Below are 20,365 nucleotides of genomic sequence, written 5' to 3'. Positions count from 1 at the left end.
ACATCCTTCATATAGGTAAATATAAGGTCTTTAGAGGAAAGAGAGTTCTAACACTAGGTGGAGAGAATCAGGAACAGCTTTGCCTAGGAATTAGCACTTTAGCTGAGAAAGGAAGCTAAAGGTTCTGAGATAAAGGTGAGAAGAGAATGCCTTCCAGGCATGAGGGACAGGTCTGTGCAAAGGTAGATAGACCAGAGATGCCCGATGTCAAGTCCAAAGACTAGCTTATAGTCAAGTATATCTGGGCTAGAGGGGGAATACAGAAAAGAAGTTTGGAAAAGTAGGTTAGGGCCAGACTGTAGAAGACTTTAAAGGCTAGGCTATGGATTTTGTATTTTATGTTGAGGCAGTCTTCTCTATTGAGAAGATGGTTGGGCGGCGGAGCAACAGTCAGATCTCTTCATTAGGAAGATTATTTTGGCATCTGTGATCATTGAAAAAGGGGAGAGAGTAGAAGCAAGGACACATATGAAGAGGCTGAATAGTCTAGGTGAGAAAGAGTGAGGGCCCAAATTAAGATAGTAATTAGGAGAGAATGAATCCTAAAGATGTTGGGGTAGTACTTGTCACAAGTACAGTAGATTTGGAATTTAATCAGATATGGAGGGTAAAGGAGGGAAAATAGGCAAGGATGACTGACTCCAAGATTTTGAACCTGGGTAACAAGAAGAATGATAGTTCACCCAACAAAAACAATGAAATTTGAGGGAGAAGCAAGTTAGGGGAGGAGATGAGAAGTTCCATTTTGAACTTCCTAGATTTGAGGTGATGTATCTAACAAAGCATCTGACAATGTAAAAGTGGAATTCAAGGGACTTGAGCTGGATATGTAGATTTGGATGGTCATTAAACTTATGGTTCATGGAAACCATTTGGATGAGAAGTGTCAAACACAATGCTGCCGAATCAGATTAAAATGTAATTGGGACATGTTTATAAAAAATGAATAAAAATACAATAAAACTCAGATAATATTGCATTTTAAAACTAAGTCAATCTGTGACCCACAGACATCCTTATGTACAGATTAGTGGTCCCCTCCTCACTGCTGTTTCTATTTAAATTTGACACAACTGGTTTAGATCACCAAAGTCCCAGGGTATAGAGAAATAAGAGGGCCCGGGATAGCATCTTGGGGAACATTCATATTTATAGGAGAGGTGGTCATTTATGAACTTGCAAAGGAAGAGATCAATTAGGAAAAAGTCATACAGGTAAGGAGGAGAACCAGGAGTTTAGTATCTTTGAAGCCAAGAGAAGACAGAAGAGGAGAGATGGGAAAGGTCTAGAGAAGGGTTTCATGGCCTGGAGTCCATGGACAGATTTCAGAGGATCTGTAAATTTGGATGGGAAAAAATTACATCTTTATTTTTTATTAACCTAACTGAAATTTAGCATTTCCTTTGCTTATGAATGCAATAAACATTACTCTAAGAGAGGGATCCACAGCCTTCACCAGACTGCCAAACACACAAAAATGTTTCAGAACTCCTTGACTCTCTCCTATGAGAGGAGAGGCCTATACAAAATTATGTATTTGACGCTAAATAGGAGCAGTCTCCAACTTAGCAAGGGGCTATATTCCAGATATTTTGTTGTCAGGCTACTATTTGGAACCCTAATCATATTTTCCCCATAGATACAATGTTATTTATGACTCAAATTTCTGAGCTATATTTCACCCATATCTGTGGGTAGACTAGCTCTTCAGAGCCTTTAGTCCAACCGTGAGAAGGAGAAGGGGCTAAAGAAAGGGGCTCTGCTAGTTAGCAGGTAAGGTCCTGAGGATGTGGAGAAGGATTACATCCTTAGGAAGTTGAGGGTGAGAGATAACTCCCTATTGGTAAAGTGTGGCACCTCCAAGGGCAGTGTTAGTCCATAAATTGACCATTTGTGACACTGGGACTTGAACATCACAGTTTAACGTACAGTAGCCCTCGATGTGATGCTTTCTAGAGAAATTTGGATATAAGTGATCCTTGATCTTTACATAAGGTATTTGGATTTAGAAGACCTGCTCAGATCTTTTTTTTTTTTAATAATAGTGACAACAGACACACATAACATAACTGTTAAACATAACAGTTTAAGGAATGCAGAGTGCTTTACACACCTCGTCCCATCATCTCACAAGCTCCTTGTAAGGTAGGTCCATAAGTACTGAAGGTGGCAATGTTCCTATTAAACCTGCTCAAGTCTTGACTTTTTCATTTACCATATTTGTGACTGTGTGCCAGTCCCTTACCGACTCCTTAATCCACAGTTTCCTCCCTTATAAAATGGGGATAATTTTTAGACGGCTCATCTCAGAGGGTGGTTATAAGCAGTACATATAAATTTAAGCTACTATTATTTTACTTTTAATAATAAATAAGGCACAGGCTTAGAGAAGCATGGACAGGTAGATTAAAAAAAAGAAATTTTTTAAATTAAAACATACAAATAGATAGGACTAAGTGAATGAAAGCTGACTCGCTCTTCCAGATTGGCTTTTCCACAGGCCACCCTGTGCCAAAGAATTCACTTAGGAAGGATGGTCCCTGCAGAGCAATAATCCTCTTAAATCTGAAGCATTCCATTCCCCCAAGGGAATTTATACAAAGTTACAAGCTCCTGAAAAACATGGGCTTTCACGTAAGGGAGCCCCGCTGCTCTGAAATCCTAGGCCTTCAGACGGGTGGGGTTGCTCAGCTAAATTTGTTTCAGCCAGTTATAGAAACAGAAAAGGGGGAGGGGGTGTTGGGGAGGAAAACCTTCTTGCACACCAGCCCCTGCCCTGGAGTATTAATATCTGCAAGGTCAGGGTTTTATTTGGGTTTCGTTGTACCATTTGGGGTTGGGGAGGCAGGCAGGAATGTCCTCCAGCTGCATTTCGGAGTTGTGGCTTCCCACCTTTTTCCATACACATACCCCAGTGCCGTGTGTGAAAAGTCCAGCCCGTCCATCTCCTCATACACAAGCACCTTCCACGGTAGCTCTGCTTGATCCTGCTTCTACCAAGGACTTTTGCTCTGTGTGGGTGATTTTTTTTCTTCCTGTTTTCTTCCTTTCTGGCATGGGTGTGTAGGGAAGGAAAAGGAGGCTTTTGTTCGCTCACTACAGACCCCTTCACCCCCTTGCACACTGTGTGATGGGCTGGCCTCTTGTCATCACTTAGTGCCTGTAGCCCCTACCCCACCCTCCCATTCCCACCCCCTCCCAGAAAGCCACCACTTAGAATGAATATTTTACAGGGCAACATGTAAAAAGTCCTGGGCTTTTTAACCCCATCTCCTTCCTCTTCAGCTTGTGAACGGGCTGAGTCACATCCTTGGGTGCTCCCCACACCTGGCAGATCACTTCCTTCACACAAACTTCCCTTGACTACAATGAATGGTTGGAATAAAAACACCATTTTGTCTTGTTTGTCTAAAGTCCTGTATTTGTGGAGGGCTCAACATGCTTTAGGTTGGTTATATTAATTATGATTTCCACCCCTCCCCAACCAAACAACAACACATTACATGAGATAAACTGAGCCAAAAGAAAGGGTGAGGAAGGCAGAAAACAACACTTTGCTTCTGATCTCCATTTACTTCAATACTCTTTAAAGTTATCTTCTAAGATAAGAAGAATAGGTAGAGAAAGAAATGTATTGCTGGAAGTTGGTTGACTTGGCTGTATTAATATAAGATGGAGTTGGGGAAAGAAAGAAAAAGAAGAAATATTGAGAGAGAAGAGAGAAGGGTACATGCTTCAAAGAAATGAAAGATTTGACCCTTTCCTTCCTGGAAAGGGAAAGATGCTCCACCACTTTCTGATACTGCAAAGAAGAAAGTTGGGGAGACAAGAAATACCCAACCTTCTTGCTACCAGATGAAAGTGCCCAGTATTGGTCCAGTCATGGGGGAAAGGCGGTACAAGGGGAGGGCTGGAGAAGAGGAAATAGGATCTGTCTATCATGAAGAGTCTCGAGGGATCTGGGGACTGAACTGGAGGTTGTCTCTCTTTTAGGGTAAGCCTGCTATCTGATCTGGTTTGTGGCCAGCTTGGACAATGCACAACTCTGCCTCACTTAAATCCAGTTCATGTGCAAGTCAAGACATCACCTGTGATGTCATTGATCCTTTTTGAAAATGAAGGACAAATACCAACAGCAATCAAAGTATTGTAGAATTAGAGCTAGAAGGGATATCGGAGGCCCTCAAATTGAACTCTCTCATTTTTTCATATGAGGAAACCCAAGTATAGAGACTTAGGTGTGTGTTCATCCTTCATTGCCGAAGAAGACCACTCCATCAGTGAAATAATGACATGACTTGCACTTGACTTTGTTTTGAGTGAGGGAGGGCTGTGCAGGTGACCAGCCTCACTTCTCCTCCAGAGCCATCTGAATCCAATGACCAGACATTCATCAGGATGACTGGAGATGACCCAGGATGGGGCAGTTGGGGTTAAGTGACTTGCCCAAGGTCCCCCAGCTAGTGAATGTCAAGTGTCTGAGGTGAGATTTGAACTCAGGTCCTCCTGACTCCTGCACTGGTGCTCTATCCACTGCACCACCTAGCTGCCCCATAGAGACTTAGGTGACTTGTTCAAGGTCATACAGGTAGGAACTGTCTGAGGCAGGATTTGAACCCAAGCCCTCCAAACTCCAACAGCAGTGCACACACACTGTACCCTGTCTACCTTTCTACTACAGGGGTACCTCAGGACTATCCAAGGCAGCTCTTCATTTAGAAGGAAGTTCCCTCATACAATCCAACTTAGACTCTACATTCTCAAGACTGAGCAAAGTGGCACAGTAGACCTAAAGACAGGAAGACCTGAATTTAAATTCAGCTTGAGATACTAGCTGTGTGACCCTGGGCAAGTCACTTAACTTCCTGCCTCCATTTTCTCAGCTGTAAAATGAGGGTAGTGATGGCACCCACCTCCCAGGGTTGTTGTGAGACCAAAACAAGGTAATGTTTATAAAGTGATTCGTAAACCTTAAAACACTAAATAAATGTCAGCTGCTATTATCATTCTCAGAAAAACCTTTGTGATTGGGTGATGGTTGTTTGCATCCCTGTGTTTTCTTTCCTACAGGAGACTTTTCCACTCATGTATACTCTTCAAATCTAGAGGGCCTTTGTGGGCCCCCTAGCCAGCGTCTCCCCTTGTCTGGTCAGAGGCAACCAGATCTGCCTGCAGCTGCTTGGTGAGAAAACAAGCCCTCCCAGAGACCTGGGGAAGCAGCTGGAGAGAGATTCTTGCCAGCTTGGGGGTGTAAATATTTATAAAACGTGGTTCGTGGGAAGAGAGAGGGCAGAATAGGGAATAGGCACAGTCAAGCTTAGTCAGAGACATGGTACACCAGATCCCTGACCCGATGAAATATTCTAGAAGGAGTAGATCTCTGGAAAGTAGTAGGCTTCTGGAAAAGGGCTTCTGTCCCCTGGGTGTCAATAATTATTATTAATAATAACAAAGCACCATGTAAATAACAGTTGTCAGCTTTGCAAAGCTGACATTCATAACAACGCTTTTGAGGTAGGTACTAAAGATGTTAATATACCTTTTTTTTACAGATGAGGCAACTGGTATTTTTGCCCATTTCACAGATGAGACCACTAGATAGTATTATTATCCTCATTTTACAGATGAAAAAACTGGCTAGTATTATCTCTGCTTTACAGATGAAGTAACTGGAGAGTACTCATTTTGCAAATAAGGAAACTAATATTATCCCTGTTTTACAGATCAGGAAATTGATTAAGGTGGTCCCATAGCTGGTTGTATCAGAAAGGAGGTTCAAACCCAGGTCTTTATGACTCTAAGACTGTCACTCTTTTTGACATCACATTTCCTCTGGCTTTTCAAGTGCTTCCAAGCCTCTAGAATACACTAAGGATGTCTTGGAAATTCAGATACAAATACCAGCCTGGGCTGTTTAAATTCTTCCTTTAGTCTGACGCTACCCTAGACTATACGCTTCCTGAAGGTAATAGGAATGCCTCTCATTCAATGCCAGGTGCCCTGTATACATACCGTTTTACAGATTTGCCAAAGGTCAAGGGCTATTATAGCTGCTGAGGCTCGGGATGAAACAAACAAGAAATACTAGATTTCTTCTAATCTCTCAATTGTACTATCAATAAATGTGCTTTTCAAGTGCTTCCAAGCCTTTAGAATACACTAAGGATGAAGAACACCCATACCCATCATGAAGTGATACCTGAAAGTGCCTTCAGAACCAAGTCAATCCATTTACCCCTTTTGACAGAATAGAGCTAGAAATGTTGACCTCTCACCAATATCCACAGCCCACAACCTTGTGGGGTTCAGTGAAATCATCACTTTCTTTATATGACCCTAATACAACACATAAGCTAGTATCAATGGTAGAAGGGAGTTCTAGGATTGAAGGCACATTCCCTAACAGTTCCCTGATTCTGTCTCCTGATGCAATAGCATCGACTCTTATCCTTCGAGGTGTTACGTAGGTTATCATCCCTACCTCCTGAGGAGAAGCCTATTCTATTACCCTTCAATATAGAAAGGGAGACAGATCATGAGTGGAGGAAATCACCCTTCTAAGGTGGCCTGGATTTCTGAGAACCTCTGGTTGACTGACTTACTCATGTGCTGCCCTCGGCTCTGCTTGCCGGCTGCCTGCCCATTCCTTGCCAGCACAGCTTTAACAGATGAACATGAATAAAGACCCATGTGGCCTAAGGAAAGCTTTGGGGGAAAGAACTGAAGCCCAAGAAAGACCAGTACAGGAAACAGGGTGGGAGAGGAAAGGAGGGGAACTCAAAGAAAGAGACAGTAGGAACCATCCAAGAGCCCAGATGCAAAGTGAAGGAGGCCAAAAACAAAGAAAAATGATGCAGTCTGTGTGTTGGGGTGGGGAAGAGGGAGAAGAGGGACAGTAGGGAGAGGTTATAAATATTCTGAGAAGAGAAAAAAAACAAATAGAAACAAATAGGTCAAAAAAGAGAAAGGGAACCAAGAGAGCAAAGGAGCCAGAAATGAATTCAAAACAATTCCCTACCACTCCCTTCCAAAAAGCTAAAAATAATATAATAAATGTTAGGAACAACCCAATGGAATGGTCCTGCTTTGGATAGAATGAAGATGAATGAGAGACTTAAAAGCTCTCCACGTTGCAAAAACAGCACCAGCAAAGCAAACTTTCCTTCTTATACTTCTTTTTCATCCAGCCTCTGTAGACCACCCCCCTCTCCCAATATAGTTTGCTATTAGGGGAGGCTAACTATCCTTTAGTCAAAGTCCTCCTTTAAGTGCTAGGTACCACAGTGAAGGTTGAACTAGCATCCTGCCATTTCCGCTATCCTATAGAAAACTAAATGGGGATATTGGAGCACTGCATAATATGACCTTGCAGGGGTTCAAGGGTAGGGTAACCAACAGTGATATAAACTCTCAAGTATTGACTGGGAGACCTATAGAAGAGGACCTCAGAGATCGTTTAGTAACTGAGTTCTATTCAAATATTTGCTAAACTCTTCTTGTGCTAGGCCTGTGGGAGATGGACGCTGCTGGTCTTACTTAGGACCTCACTTTCCTCCATGCCCTCACAGAGTTTACAGATTACAGATACATGTCATACAGAAACTATATAAAACTAATGTGTAACAACAAAATAAGCATAAAATACACAAAAATGAAACACATACATAAAAATAACACAAAATGTAAACATAAAATTATACATAAAATATGCATAAATGAATTAAAATAATACAAAATAATAATAGCTAACACTTACATAGTACCTCACATATGCCAGACACTGAACTAACTAATTTACAATTATTATCTTATTTGATCCTTACAACGACCCTGCACGGTAGGTACTATTATTATCCCCATTTTACAGATGAGGAAACTGAGGCAAACTGAATGTGTGACTTGCCATGAGTCACACAGATAAGAAGTTGTCTGAGGCCAAATTCAAACTCAGGCCTGGTGCTCCATTCACTGCCTTACCTACATAAGTCTATAGAAAGTGTTATGTGAAGTCCCCAGTTAGGACCTTGACAAGTGGGGAAACAAGGAAGTCTTCATGAGTGAGGTGGCATTCGAGTTGACCTTTAAAAGGTGGATAAAAATTCAAGAGGTAGGGGAGATGGTATTTCAAATATAAGGGATAACATGAGCCAAATTATGGGGTTATGGAGTGACAGAGTGCTTGAGGATCAGCAGCTGGTGGTTTGTGTAGAGTACAGATTATGTGGAAGGCAGCAGAATGAGAGAGATGAAGTCGGGAAGCTTGAGCTCGTGGAAAGCTTGGAAATGCCATTCTAAGAAGTCTGAGCTTGGCTCAGTAGGCAAAAAAATATCATCTGAAAACAGTGTGCAGATATTGCTTTATAAATGGAGAAACTGAGGCTCCCCAAAGATTGTGACTTGCCCAAAGTTACACAGCTTGTTAGTGTCCATGTTATCTCCTAATGTGCTAAATTATAAATACTGTACAGATACATGATTATAAATACTACACATCACTGTAAATGCATGGCACTGAATTTAATGAAACCCTGAGCATAATAAAGGTGATTAGAGAAGAGGCAACTGATATAATGAGAAGAGCATTGGATTTGGAGTCAGAAGACCTGAGTTCAAATCCTGGTTCTACCCTTCCCACTTCTTATGATTACCTCCTAGAAAAACTAGGGCAAGGTTTCTTTAAAAAGCTTGCGGAGATGACTTCTGAGCCCTTGAAATGGCCTTCAGGGAATAGTTTCATTGTTATTCATCCGTCTCAGTCCTGTCTGACTCTTTATAACTCCATTTGGGGTTTTCTTGGCAAAGATACTGGTTTGTCATTTCCTTCTCCAGCTCCTTTTGCAGATGAAGGAAACTGAGGCAAACAGGGGGTTAAGTGACAGCTAGTAAGTATCTGAGGATGGACTTGAATTCTCAGATCTTTCTGACTTCAAGCCTGGTGTTCTATCCACTGTCCCCCTAGCTGGAACAACATAAAGAAACAGTGAGGTCTCACCGGTTGTCCTAAAGAAAAATGTTCCCTTCTGACAGCCTTTCTTGAATGAGGAACAGACATTCACCTTTAAGTATATGAATCCTATGTATGAAGGCTGAGAATTATAATTTTGCCATTTTGACATATGCCTTTCCTCTTGGAGCCTTGCCTGAACAAGAGTTCATGATCCTCTCCCTCTGAACTTCTCTATTTTCCATCATCATCCCTTTCCTCCTGCATCTCTTCCACTGAAAATTAAGGAGTAAGGGAAATAGGTAATTTGCAGCTTATAAGATACCACAGTTCTGTACATGGAGTCAGAAGACTGACTTTGTGAAGTTGGAAACCTGGCTTTAGAAGAAAAGGTTTCTTTAGAGAATCTGACTCAGTCTGAGCCCCAGTTCTGCTGCTAAGTGGTTGTGAGACACATAAGCAAGTCACTTAATCTCTTTGAGTCTCAGTCAAAATGAAGTTATACTTGACATACCCACCTCATGAGGCTGCTTTGAGGAAATGCACTTTGCAGACCTTACAAGTACTAAAAGAATACCCAGTTTACTATCATTAGACTCATTTTGACTATCGCTGTAACAATTTGCAATAGATGGTGTCATATTCTTAGTCGAGTCAATAAACAGTTATTAAGCAACTAATATTTGCCAAGCACTGTGATAAATGCTGGGGACACAAAAAAAGGCACAATCTAATTAGGGGAGACAACGTGAAACAACTATGTACAAACGAAACACATACAGGATTAATTCGAGGTAATCAACAGAGGGAAAGCATTCATACATTAGAGAGGACCAGAAAAGCTTTCTTGAAGAAAATGGAAATATATACTTAAGTATATATTTTTAAAACAATCTATATATAATAGAAATTCATATGTATGTATATAACCCTCTTTTCCTGATCTTGTAAATTGAAGTATTCATTTTTGGTGTGACTGTCAAGTTCATAAAATGTTTAAATAAAAAAGAAAAAAAGGAGAGAAAAGATAGGAGATCCCAAAGGAAAGAGTATCTAAGGAGAAAGGAATGTCAAAAGTTACAGAGGGTAAGAATAATGAGGATTGAGAAAAGGACACTGGATTTAATTTAGATCATTGGTAACCTTGTGGAGAACAATTTCAATGGAGTGATGGGTCTGAATGAAAACTGAAAGGGGTTGAAAAATGAAGGAAGGAAAGATGGAAGGAGGGAAAGAAGGAGGAAGGAAAAATGGAAGGAAAGAGGGAAAGAAGGAAGAATGGAGAAAGAAAAGAAAGTCAAAGTATTTATTAAGATTTTACTATTACTATAAGAGGTTGTGTCATTTAGGATTAATACCTAGATAACAGCGTAAATGTACTCCAATATTCTATACATGCACACACACACATACACGCACACACACACACGCACACACACGCCATTTAATAAATAATTCTGCCAAGATCTGTTGTTGGTGGAACATCACACAGCGACACATTTAACTTGACAGGACAAAAAAAAAAATCATCCTGCTCTGAACCGAGGAGTTCTAGGTGGCATTTAAAAGAGGAGGAATGAAGATGTAGTAAATATTGAACAGGGAACCAGAGTAAGACAGGGGACGCCCATTCTCTTCTCCTTGCCCCAATCTTCACCTTCAGACTCTGTCTGAATATGCCAACTAGACTATTATTTGACTTTTAAGGAAGGATAAACAAGGAAATTAGAGACTGACAGACCTAAAATTCATTCCATTCAACCCAGCTAATCCTCTAATGAGGGTGTGTTTAATAAGTCATAGTTGTGTCTACACTAGAGAATGTGACCATTTGAGAAAATAGTGTCTATTAAATTTTTGGGATTTGGCCAAAGGTTGACAGCAGTTTCACACAGAGGCCACTGACCTTGGACCATAGCTATCCAGTAGATTATTAAAGGAATTTCGATAAGCAGACCCAATAAACAGCCTCTGTTTAAGGTAAGTACCAGCAAGTAAGGTTGCAGACCTAGCAAGGTGGGATTCCACAGAGTCACTGAAGCAGTGTCATATATCCTCAAGCAAGAGATAGGGGGAATGCCCAGTGGAGGGCCAGAGCAGCTGGCGAGTGGAAAACTGGATAGGCGAGCCAAGTTCAATCACTCAGAATGAGGGCTTTTAAGTGGATGGGGGCATTCTAAGTGGGTGGGGGAAGTCTGCAGGGGGCCATGATAATCTTCTCATATTAGCTTCTCTTTGCTGCATTTGCATACATACACATGTTATAGTCCATTTGTAGAAACTGGCCCTTTTGCAAGCTGGCAGATGGGACCTGCCCAAATGCAGAAAAAAAACAACTTTGATTCAGAGCTTAAATGAATTCTATTTTAAAATCTACTCTTCATGGAGTTGAAACAAAAGTTAGAAAAATTAATATTTACTCTAAACTTGACTTTTCAAGGCAGTATTAATGCAAAAAAGGAAATGTGGCAGGTGAATGACTAGTAGAAGAAATCTGGTCAGCTATCTAGATGGGCTGGTGAAAGCATAGTAAAGATTCTGTCTGTCTGAACACAAGCAGAAATTTTGAAGGGCTCAATGAACCTCAGAAAAACGGGGACAAGGGAAGATGTTTACAGGTTCCAACATGTGGTTTTTGTTATCTAGTTTTCTAATTCATTATTTTTAGGCTCAGCAAAAAATGACTTAAGTCATCTTCACTCTAGTTTAAGCCCTGCATCAAACTTTTCTACAGTTTTGGGTGGGTCTGCTTACACGTGGCTGACTATTCCATGTGGGCTCTGATGGACATGCATGGACCCATCTCCTTGAATAAAACACTTATTGAAGACTTATATGCTAGGCATTAGGGACACAAAGTGAAAAGGACTGCCATCCACAAATAAGTAAAGACACATTACCCACCAAATAAATAAAAGAAGTAATATTAAAAGTGGGAAGAATGAAGAAAGGCCTCCTGAAGGAGGTATCACTTGACCTCTGCTAGGGGAACCAAGATTCTAAGAAGTAGAGGTGAGAAGGGACAGAATTCCAAGAATATGGGACAGCTCAGGAAAAGGCATAGGAGACCAGTTTGCCCAAAATGTGGAGCTCATGAGGGGGGAAAATGTATAATAAACCTGAAAAACTGGAACCAAGCTATGAAGGGCTTTAAATGCCAGAGAAGTTTGAACTTATCTTTGAGGTAATAGGGAGCCAAAGAATCTTGTTGAGCAGGGGAGTGACAAGGTCAGAATATGCTTTAGGAATATCAGTTTGGGAGGGGTGTGTTGGTGTGTGTGTGTGTGTGTGTGTGTGTGTTTGTGATAAACTAGAGAGGAAAGAGAGTGAAGGAAAAGAGATCTATTAGGAGGCTATTGCCTTAGTTCAGGTGAGAGGTGATAAGTGCCAGAACTGTTATGTAGTGTGGTGAACAAGGAGAAATGGACAGGTATGAGAGATGCTGAGGAGGTCTCTAAGGAGACTTAGCCAAGTGATTGGATTGGGATGGGAGGAGGGTAAGGACAGGGAGGAGCTGGGAATGGCTTACAGGTTGTGAGGTTGGGTGACTGGAAGAATAATGGGAGACTGGGGTTTAAAGGGGAAGAAAAAGTTTAATTTTTGATATGTTGAGTTTGAGGAATAATCAGGTAGAAGAGGAGGCCAATAGTTAGGTGGAGATATTCAAATGGAAGATCATTGGTGACCTTGGAAAGAACAGTCTCAGTTGGGTGATATTACTAGGAATAAAGATTGGGCCTGCGATTTCATCCCTGTAAGAGACTTTCTCTCCTAGTGCAGGTTGCAACTTAAAGTAAGAGGTTAGGTGATTTGCCCAGAGTCACCTAGCTCATATATGCCAGACAGAAGATTCAAACTTAGGTCTTCCTGGCTTCTGGAAGGCTATCTAACCACTAAACCACACTGCCCCTCATGGTAAATAGTAATAGCTAACATTTATATTGTCCTTTAAGGTTTGCAGAGTACTTACATATATTGGTTGATTCCCATAACAGTCCCCTGAGATAGCTGCTTTTATAATCCCCATTGCACAGATAAGGAAATTGAAGCTGAGAAACATTAATTGACTTGCCCAAGAATCACACAGGTGGTGTCTGAGGTCAGATTTTTAACTCAGGTCTTCCTGACCCCTACTGCAGCTCTCCCTTCATAGCAGCAGCAGAAGTCATTGCAAGGAGCTGAGAATTGGGTGAGAGAGGTCATGGAGTCATAGGATTATAAGATTTGGGCTGGAAGGGACCTCAGAGGAAATCTGGTGGTAAGTTGAGGCAACAGGTATAGCTGTCTTATACAGAGAAATCCCATTTTAATGGGATCAATTTTAAATGAAATTCTCCTTCTGGAATCAAAACCTAAAATCAGCTTGATTACTTTTGGAACATTTATTATGTAGGAGAAATTTGCTAGGCACTCTGGGGTCTTAGAATTCTATCAGAGAGGAAACACCATTGGTGTTCCATTTTCTAGACAGGTAGTCCCAGTTTTAGCAGGATGGGCCTTCTCTTTGGGTGCCAAGTGGGGACAATTTAACATTCCTCTTGCACAACTCCAGGTCACAGCTGCTTCCCACAAAGCCTCAAAATAGCTTGAGTAGGTTTGACTCCACTTCCTACACTGTTCTTTCCCTGCACCTTCATCCACGAATCATAAAGGTCATGTCTTTACTATGCTACGCTTCCCCCTTCCCCTGGGCTAGAAGCCAAGATTGCCTTTAAAAAAACTGGATGAAGAAGGACTACCTTGGATGCCCTGGCATTTAATTCTCTTATCTTTATTCCTCCCTTGTCTATGAAATATATACAAGTTTAGCAATAAACATCTGGCTGGAATCCTTGTACTTATAGGGATAAAGTATTCTCTGTCCAGCGTTACTTTTCTCCCCAGACAATGTATTGCCTAGCCAACCAAGATCACTACAAAGTTGTACTTCACCTTTTCTAGTTATTCTGACTTACTTTAGAACCCAGATGGCTGAACTCTGATAACTACCTTCTTTTACTACCTAGCTCCTAAAGAGATTACCTTTAGAGGTGAGAAAGGAAATTAAGGCTGGGAGGAGGCCACAGAGTAAATTCCTTCTCTGACAGTTGAGAAATACATTCATTGACTCAACCAGCCAATTACTCTGTACGTGCACTCACTGTAAGAGCTTACAGTTTCTTTCAAACAAAAAGTCAGTCTATTAGAGGTATTCAGAACAGGGGAGATAATAATTTCACTGTGAGCAAGTTTAGAATCTACAACAAGTACTGGGCTTATACCATAGATATGAAAAGAAGCAAACACTAAGTGTTAGTGGCTATGTGGCCACTAATTTATTGGCCAATCAGCTCATGTCCAGAGATAGGAGAAAATGACTTTTTGGCTTCAGGCAGGTCATCTCCCTTCTTTGGATCTGTTTCCTCACCTGTAAAATGAGGGGATAGGATTAAATCATCCTTCAAATCCCTTCTGATTCTGAAAATCTATTAATTCTGTGGTTCAGTGAACCCATGACTTATGACAGATCCACAGAAGACACCATGCCCAGTAATTAACAACTGTGCTTTGCTGTAAGCAAAATATCTGGGAAGGCCTGCCAGCGTTAGGGGACAAAGCAGCTATAACCCGGGGCAAAATTAGCCTTGGTATTGATGCTTGAGCTACCCAATAGAAGACACTGCCAACAGCAAGATCAGATAACTTGTTGCATAAAAAAAAATGCTTCATTTTTACTCGGTAGCATCATTTATTTCTAGTTCATGCTTGCTCCAGGAAGTGAACAAAGTGGCAAGCTCAATCACGTAATAATTCTCTCTCAGCCTGCCCCCAGGGAATGGGGAAGAGACTTTTTGCAAGAGTAGCATGAAGCCACAGGGGAAGGTATTTTATTGGTAAGCTGCAGAAAAGCAGAGGGCAGCAAGCTGGTGCAGTGAATAGTGCTGGGCCTTCAGTAAGAAAGACTCATCTTCTTGAAATCCAGCCTCAGACAGTTATTAGCTGAGTGACCCTGGGCAAATCACTCAACGCTGTTTGCCTCAGCTTCCTCATCTGCAAAATGAGCTGGTAAAGGAATGGTAAACCACTCCAGTATCTTTGCCAAGAAACCCCAAATGGGGTTCCAAAGAGTCCGACATGACTGAGCAAAAGCCGAGAAATGAGAAGTTTAAGAGGATCTGGGAGAAAGGAGGGGGTTTGCCCTGTTGTCTCTAAGGCCTAGCACCAGGCTCTGTACATAGGACTTAATAAATATCTGAGTTAAATCAGGAGCTAAGATCCTTTGGGTTCAAGCGTAAAAGTGACTAATTACATTGGTTCAATCCCTGTCAAAGGGATTTATTTGCCCTCACCTATATGGCAACCATACATCTTCCAAACTAAAAATTGGAAACAAGTGACCAGAGAGAATATATTCTTTTTGTAAAACATCATTAAATATGCACTGTATTTTCCTAAAATCAAGACCGTACCACTGGGTCATAAGGTTTCTGTGTTCGTATCCTGACTTGGGGCTCTGACGCTTAAAGCTCCTTCTTGAAGCTCACAACCAGGGGGCGAAGGCCTCCTAGTTCTGGGGGGGTAGAGTCTTCTCCTTGGTGTATCTGTCCACAAAGCCAAGAGTTGGTGTTGGAGAGGTATCAGGAGAATGCTGATCAGTCACCCCAGATTTGTCCTCTATAAATATTGTACAAAGTTCTTTGCAAGTTTTCTCCCTCCCCCCCCATTAAATCGTAAGCTCCTCAAGGGTAGGGACTGTCTTTTACCTTACTTTGTATCCCTAGTGCTCAGCACAGTTCCCGGCACATTTAATAAATGTTTATTAACTGACGGACTGTACTTTAGTCTGTTTTTTTTCTTGACCAACAGTCATAAGCTAAGAGACTCTTAGACAAATCTAAGTTGAATATATGACTCTCATCCCCTTTGTGGAGGTGTTACAGAACAGTCCACTGGATAGAGGCTACACCAAGCTGCAGCTGAGCAGGTCAAAGCTCAGTGGAAAAGGCTCAAGCCTTATTAAACACAACAGACATTTGTAGCAACCATATGAAAAACTGCTTTAAATCACTAACGAAACGAAAAGTGCAAATAAAACAATTCTTAACTTTTCACCTCACATCTCAAAAATGAGCAAATATGGCAAAAAGATGATAATGTCCATGAAGAGTTCATGGCAAAACAAGGATGATTAATACATTGTTGGTGCTGCTGTGAAACAGTCTGGAATTAGGCTAAAATGAAGTGACTAAAACATCAACTCTCACTGCTAGGTATATATTCCAACAAAGTCAAAGACAGAAATATACAACAAAAATATGCATATTAGCACTTTCTCTGGTAGAAAAGAACTAGAAGCAAAGTTAGAACTAGAAGCAAAGTTTATTATTGATTATCTGATGGCTAATCAAATGTCAGGGCAGCTAGGTGGCACAGGAGATGGAGTGCAGAGGCTAGAGTCACAAAGATTTATATTTCAAATCTGGCCTCAGACGCTAATTGTATGACCCTGGGTAAGTCACTCCACCCTGTTTGCCTCAGTTTGCTCATCTGTAAAAGGAGCTGGAGAAGAAAATGGCAAACTATTCCAGTATCTTTGCCAAGAAAACCCCAAATAGGGTCACAGAGTCAGACATGATTAAATTGCAGCACGTGAATGTAATGGAATAGGATTGTGGAATAAGCAATGGGAAATAGGAAAAATTTAGAGGAGCATAGGAAGGGTTATATGAATTGATTCAGCTTGAAACAGACCCAAGAAAAAAATATATACAATTGCTACAAGGTAAATGAAAAGAACAAAAATGAAAGAAACAATGCTACGTGATTTCAATAGCCAAGTATGACCTTAAAGAAGGGTTGAGAAGATGCATCTCTGTCCTTTCACTGCAGTGGTGGAGCATCACGAATGCAGAATACTGTATTTACTGACAAATAACACTGGCATGGTTAATTTTACTGAACGGCTGATAAAGATAGAGAGATATTCAGAAGATCATGTGATAACAACAAGATGAAAATGAAAAAATAACACATATGCAAGAATTTCTTCTGAGTTATCAGTTCTGAAAGACCCCAGACCCAAGAACGGGAGACCCTCTCTTAATTAGCTATGACATGGGTAAAATATTTAATTTTGCTATGCCCTGGACATCAAAAAACAACCCCTTTATTTTACAAATAAGGAAACTGAGGCCCAGAGAGGCGATTTATGCAAGGCCCAGGAATTAAACCCAGACCTTTAAGCTCCAAAACCAGCATGCATTCCTTTGCATCAAATGTTAACTTATTGACTGACTCTGAAGAATAGGAAACTGGGATAGATTTGGACCAAGGAGAAAAAAAAATGTCATCCCATTTTGTGATTTTGATTGAGAGAGAGACAGAGAAATCAGAAGAAAAGGGAGAAAAATTGACTAATAAGGTAGACAATGGGCTCCAGAGATATGGAGGTGAGAGAGCTGGGGGAGTGATGGTGTATCTATATTTCTTCTGCAATAACTTTAGGATGAGCCAGAGAGGAGAGAGATGAAGTTCGAATGCAGGTCATCAAAGATCTAGCCATTTGGTGTATGACCGACCATGGAAAGGATACTCCAAAGAGATGGGAATAGTGTGAAGGGATACAGAGTCCATTCAAAGTGCCCCACCCCTGCCCCAGGCTCATAGCAGAATTTGGATCTTCCCTGTGAGGGTAAGGAAAGGGTTAAGTGGGTTGCTGGTGAAGGCTCTGGAGGGAATCTCACCAGCTATAAACAGAGTGTGGAGGCCAGTACACAGGATGTGGCCGGCAGCTAAAGTTGTCTGATTATTAACTTCACTTTTATTTGGAGGGGGATGCTTCTCTGTTTTGCTTCCCATCAAGGAAGTGAAAGTCCAGGTCTCAGAGGCTGGTTTCAGATTTTGTTGTCATAGCTCATTTATTTATTTTTAAATTCATAAATAAAACCAGCCAACTCTTTGTTTTCTCTTTAATGAGCATTCACCATATCATCTGGGGGTGTAGCCCAGCAGTTTTCCAGAGTCTTGAATTGCACTGAAGAGGCTGTCTTTTAGAAGTTTTTGTTTTTAAAAGAATCGGATTCCTTTCCCTACCTTTAAATACCACAAGGACCTCTGAGAGTCTTTAAGATCCTAAGCTCTTCTAGGGCAGGAACAGGTCTTCCTCACCTGTCTTTGTATGCTCTGAAACGGATTACAGTCTTATATTATCCTGTTTTGAAGTATTCTCACCCTTGGGCACAGGAAGATAAAATTCCAGGCCTATCTCTTGCCCCAGTCAAGGAGACACCAGGGATGTGACATCTGCCTCCCAGTCTAATATTATATTTACTGGTCCCTGTATCATTCTGCTAAAACTGATAAGCTCAAAAGGAAGAAATATTCCATTATAGTATCTAAGAAAACATTATGTTATGTATATATATATTTCTTTAACCAGGGTTCAAACTCACCATGAGCTTACTTGCCTATGACAAATCTGGAGACTAACTAATAAGTTAACATTCATAATACCTCCACAGATGCTGAGAGAACAGAAGAAATAAGACCTGGGATACCCCATTCCTGAAAGGGATGGGGAACTAAAAAATGTGGTAGCACCTGGAGGGGTAGGCCCCTCTGAGACTGCTTTCATGGTAATCCAAATGCAGGCAAAAGAGAGATCAGAATCACAGGTGAGACTTAGAAAAGGATTTTGGAAATTATCTACTCTGTTTCCTTTATTTTACAGATGTAGAAATGAAGAACTAATTAAATACAATGAATGATTTCATGAGTACTCTCAGCAACGTCTTAAAGCTAGTATGAGAGCCTGCCCAGATCTCTTGGTACATAGCTGAGTATAATATGTTGACACAGAATCTTCTCCTTGTAAGCTTCTAGAACCTTAGGTTCCACATATTATACTTTGTAAAACACCCAGCTGTGGGTCCTGAAATTTGGGCATTCAACAAATATTTGACAGCAATGCTGATCAATTTCAGTTGCTGCAGATATTTATATTTTCTAGAATCTGGCAAATTCTGGAGGCATGGAGGCATCTGAGCAAATGCAGATATTCTCCGCATGCTTCCAATCCAACCCTGTAAAAACTTTGGGGAGGCAGTTTTCCACAACGAGTGACTTGGGGATTGCTAGAAAATGATATAATGAAAAGTCTTCTAATTGGCTGTAGAGTCAGAGAAACTGATTTAAGATTTACAGAGCTACAACTGAGTGTACGTATAAAAAGTACAACTTGCCCTTCTCTCCATCTTCTTTTCTTTGCAGTTTCAAAGAGGCAGGATTGCTCTGAAACGGTCTGAGGGCTAGTTAGGGAGAAAGGTGGCTACCTGGTAACCCCTCAACCGGCCAATGGCAGCTGTGAGCACATTGTTTTCTCTTTCGCTTTTTATTTATTCTTTTCTAATATTAGTTAGTTAATGTGTCCAGGAAGTGACTTTGGAAGATCCAGAGATCCTATCACAGGTCCAATCAGCAAACAGAATTGGTAGTAACATCCAATAAACATAGGAGTGACTAAGTAGCAACCTTGAGTTGAATGTGCCCAGGCAGTGACTCCGTGGTCATTTTAAAGTGGCAGGGTGGTAGTTTAGTGTCCTAACCCCATAGCAGCCAAGACTGTCAAGGAGTCATCACAAAAGCCAGCTAATGACTTCTTCCCTAGCACCCAAGTAGATGGAAAGGGTGGGGTGGGGAAGAGAATACCAGAACAGCTCAACCCAGTGCCCACAGTGCAGTGGCCTACCTAGATAAGAGCTACACCCAAGGGAAACTTCATGAAGACTCTATGAAAGGAGAAAAGAATCTCTAGGGCCAGGAGGCAGTAGGTACCCTATAGCTACATATGTTCTCTACATGTATGTTTAATTACCATTATACCTCAAGTTGGAACCCACGTTGCTCAGAAAACACTGTATGTGTAAGAGGATTTTGAACCTTCAGTTTGTGAGAAATATTTTCTACTATCTCTCACACCATCTTAACAAATCTCCTTTTTAAAAAACAAAGGTAATAGAGGCTGGCTGATTGATTAACAATAGCGAATACACTGGTAAGGGGCTCAGGAGCTACAGTATTAACCCCTAGCACTCTGAGGGGAGTGGTAGCATCCACCCACCTGGGGATCCCAAATGCAAACATGAATGCAAGTGTGGGGAGTAACCTCAGAGAGGGTATTACACAAGAAAACAACCAAATTACATGGAACAGGATTCGTTTGCAAGGGAATCCTGTCTAATTTCTAAGATTTTTCTGTTTCTCACTGTATTTCTTCTTCGCATCCTAAACTCAATAAGGTTTGTTGTTGGTGAGCAAAGTTTATTGTTGCAGAGAAAATGTTTGCAAGACTTTTTGTGATCCTAGGAAGGAAGAATATAGGTGAAAAAAGGAAGGAAAAAGAAAGGAAGAAGAAGGAAAACAGAAATTTTTCATCTTGCAGGA

The 20,365-nt window shown here is 41.0% G+C and overlaps 1 protein-coding gene across 3 annotated transcripts in view; it reads right to left on the bottom strand.

Moving 5' to 3' along the window:
- The window catches only part of ZFP36L1 (ZFP36 ring finger protein like 1), an 86,361-nt gene that overhangs the window by 15,665 nt on the left and 50,331 nt on the right, over positions 1-20,365 (bottom strand). The window contains exon 1 of one of the 3 annotated variants that reach the window (XM_072629512.1): positions 2,911-3,017. The exons of the other annotated variants lie outside the window; for them this stretch is intronic. The gene's annotated coding sequence lies outside the window, so the exon portion shown is untranslated. Of the gene's footprint in view, positions 1-2,910; positions 3,018-20,365 lie in introns of those variants that run through there. 3 annotated transcript variants of the gene reach the window in all.

The sequence above is a fragment of the Notamacropus eugenii genome, chromosome 1, assembly GCF_028372415.1.
Source record: "Notamacropus eugenii isolate mMacEug1 chromosome 1, mMacEug1.pri_v2, whole genome shotgun sequence".
NCBI classification, from domain to species: Eukaryota; Metazoa; Chordata; class Mammalia; order Diprotodontia; family Macropodidae; genus Notamacropus; species Notamacropus eugenii.
Note: the sequence above shows the minus strand (reverse complement) of the source record. Positions and strands in the feature narration are given on the sequence as shown.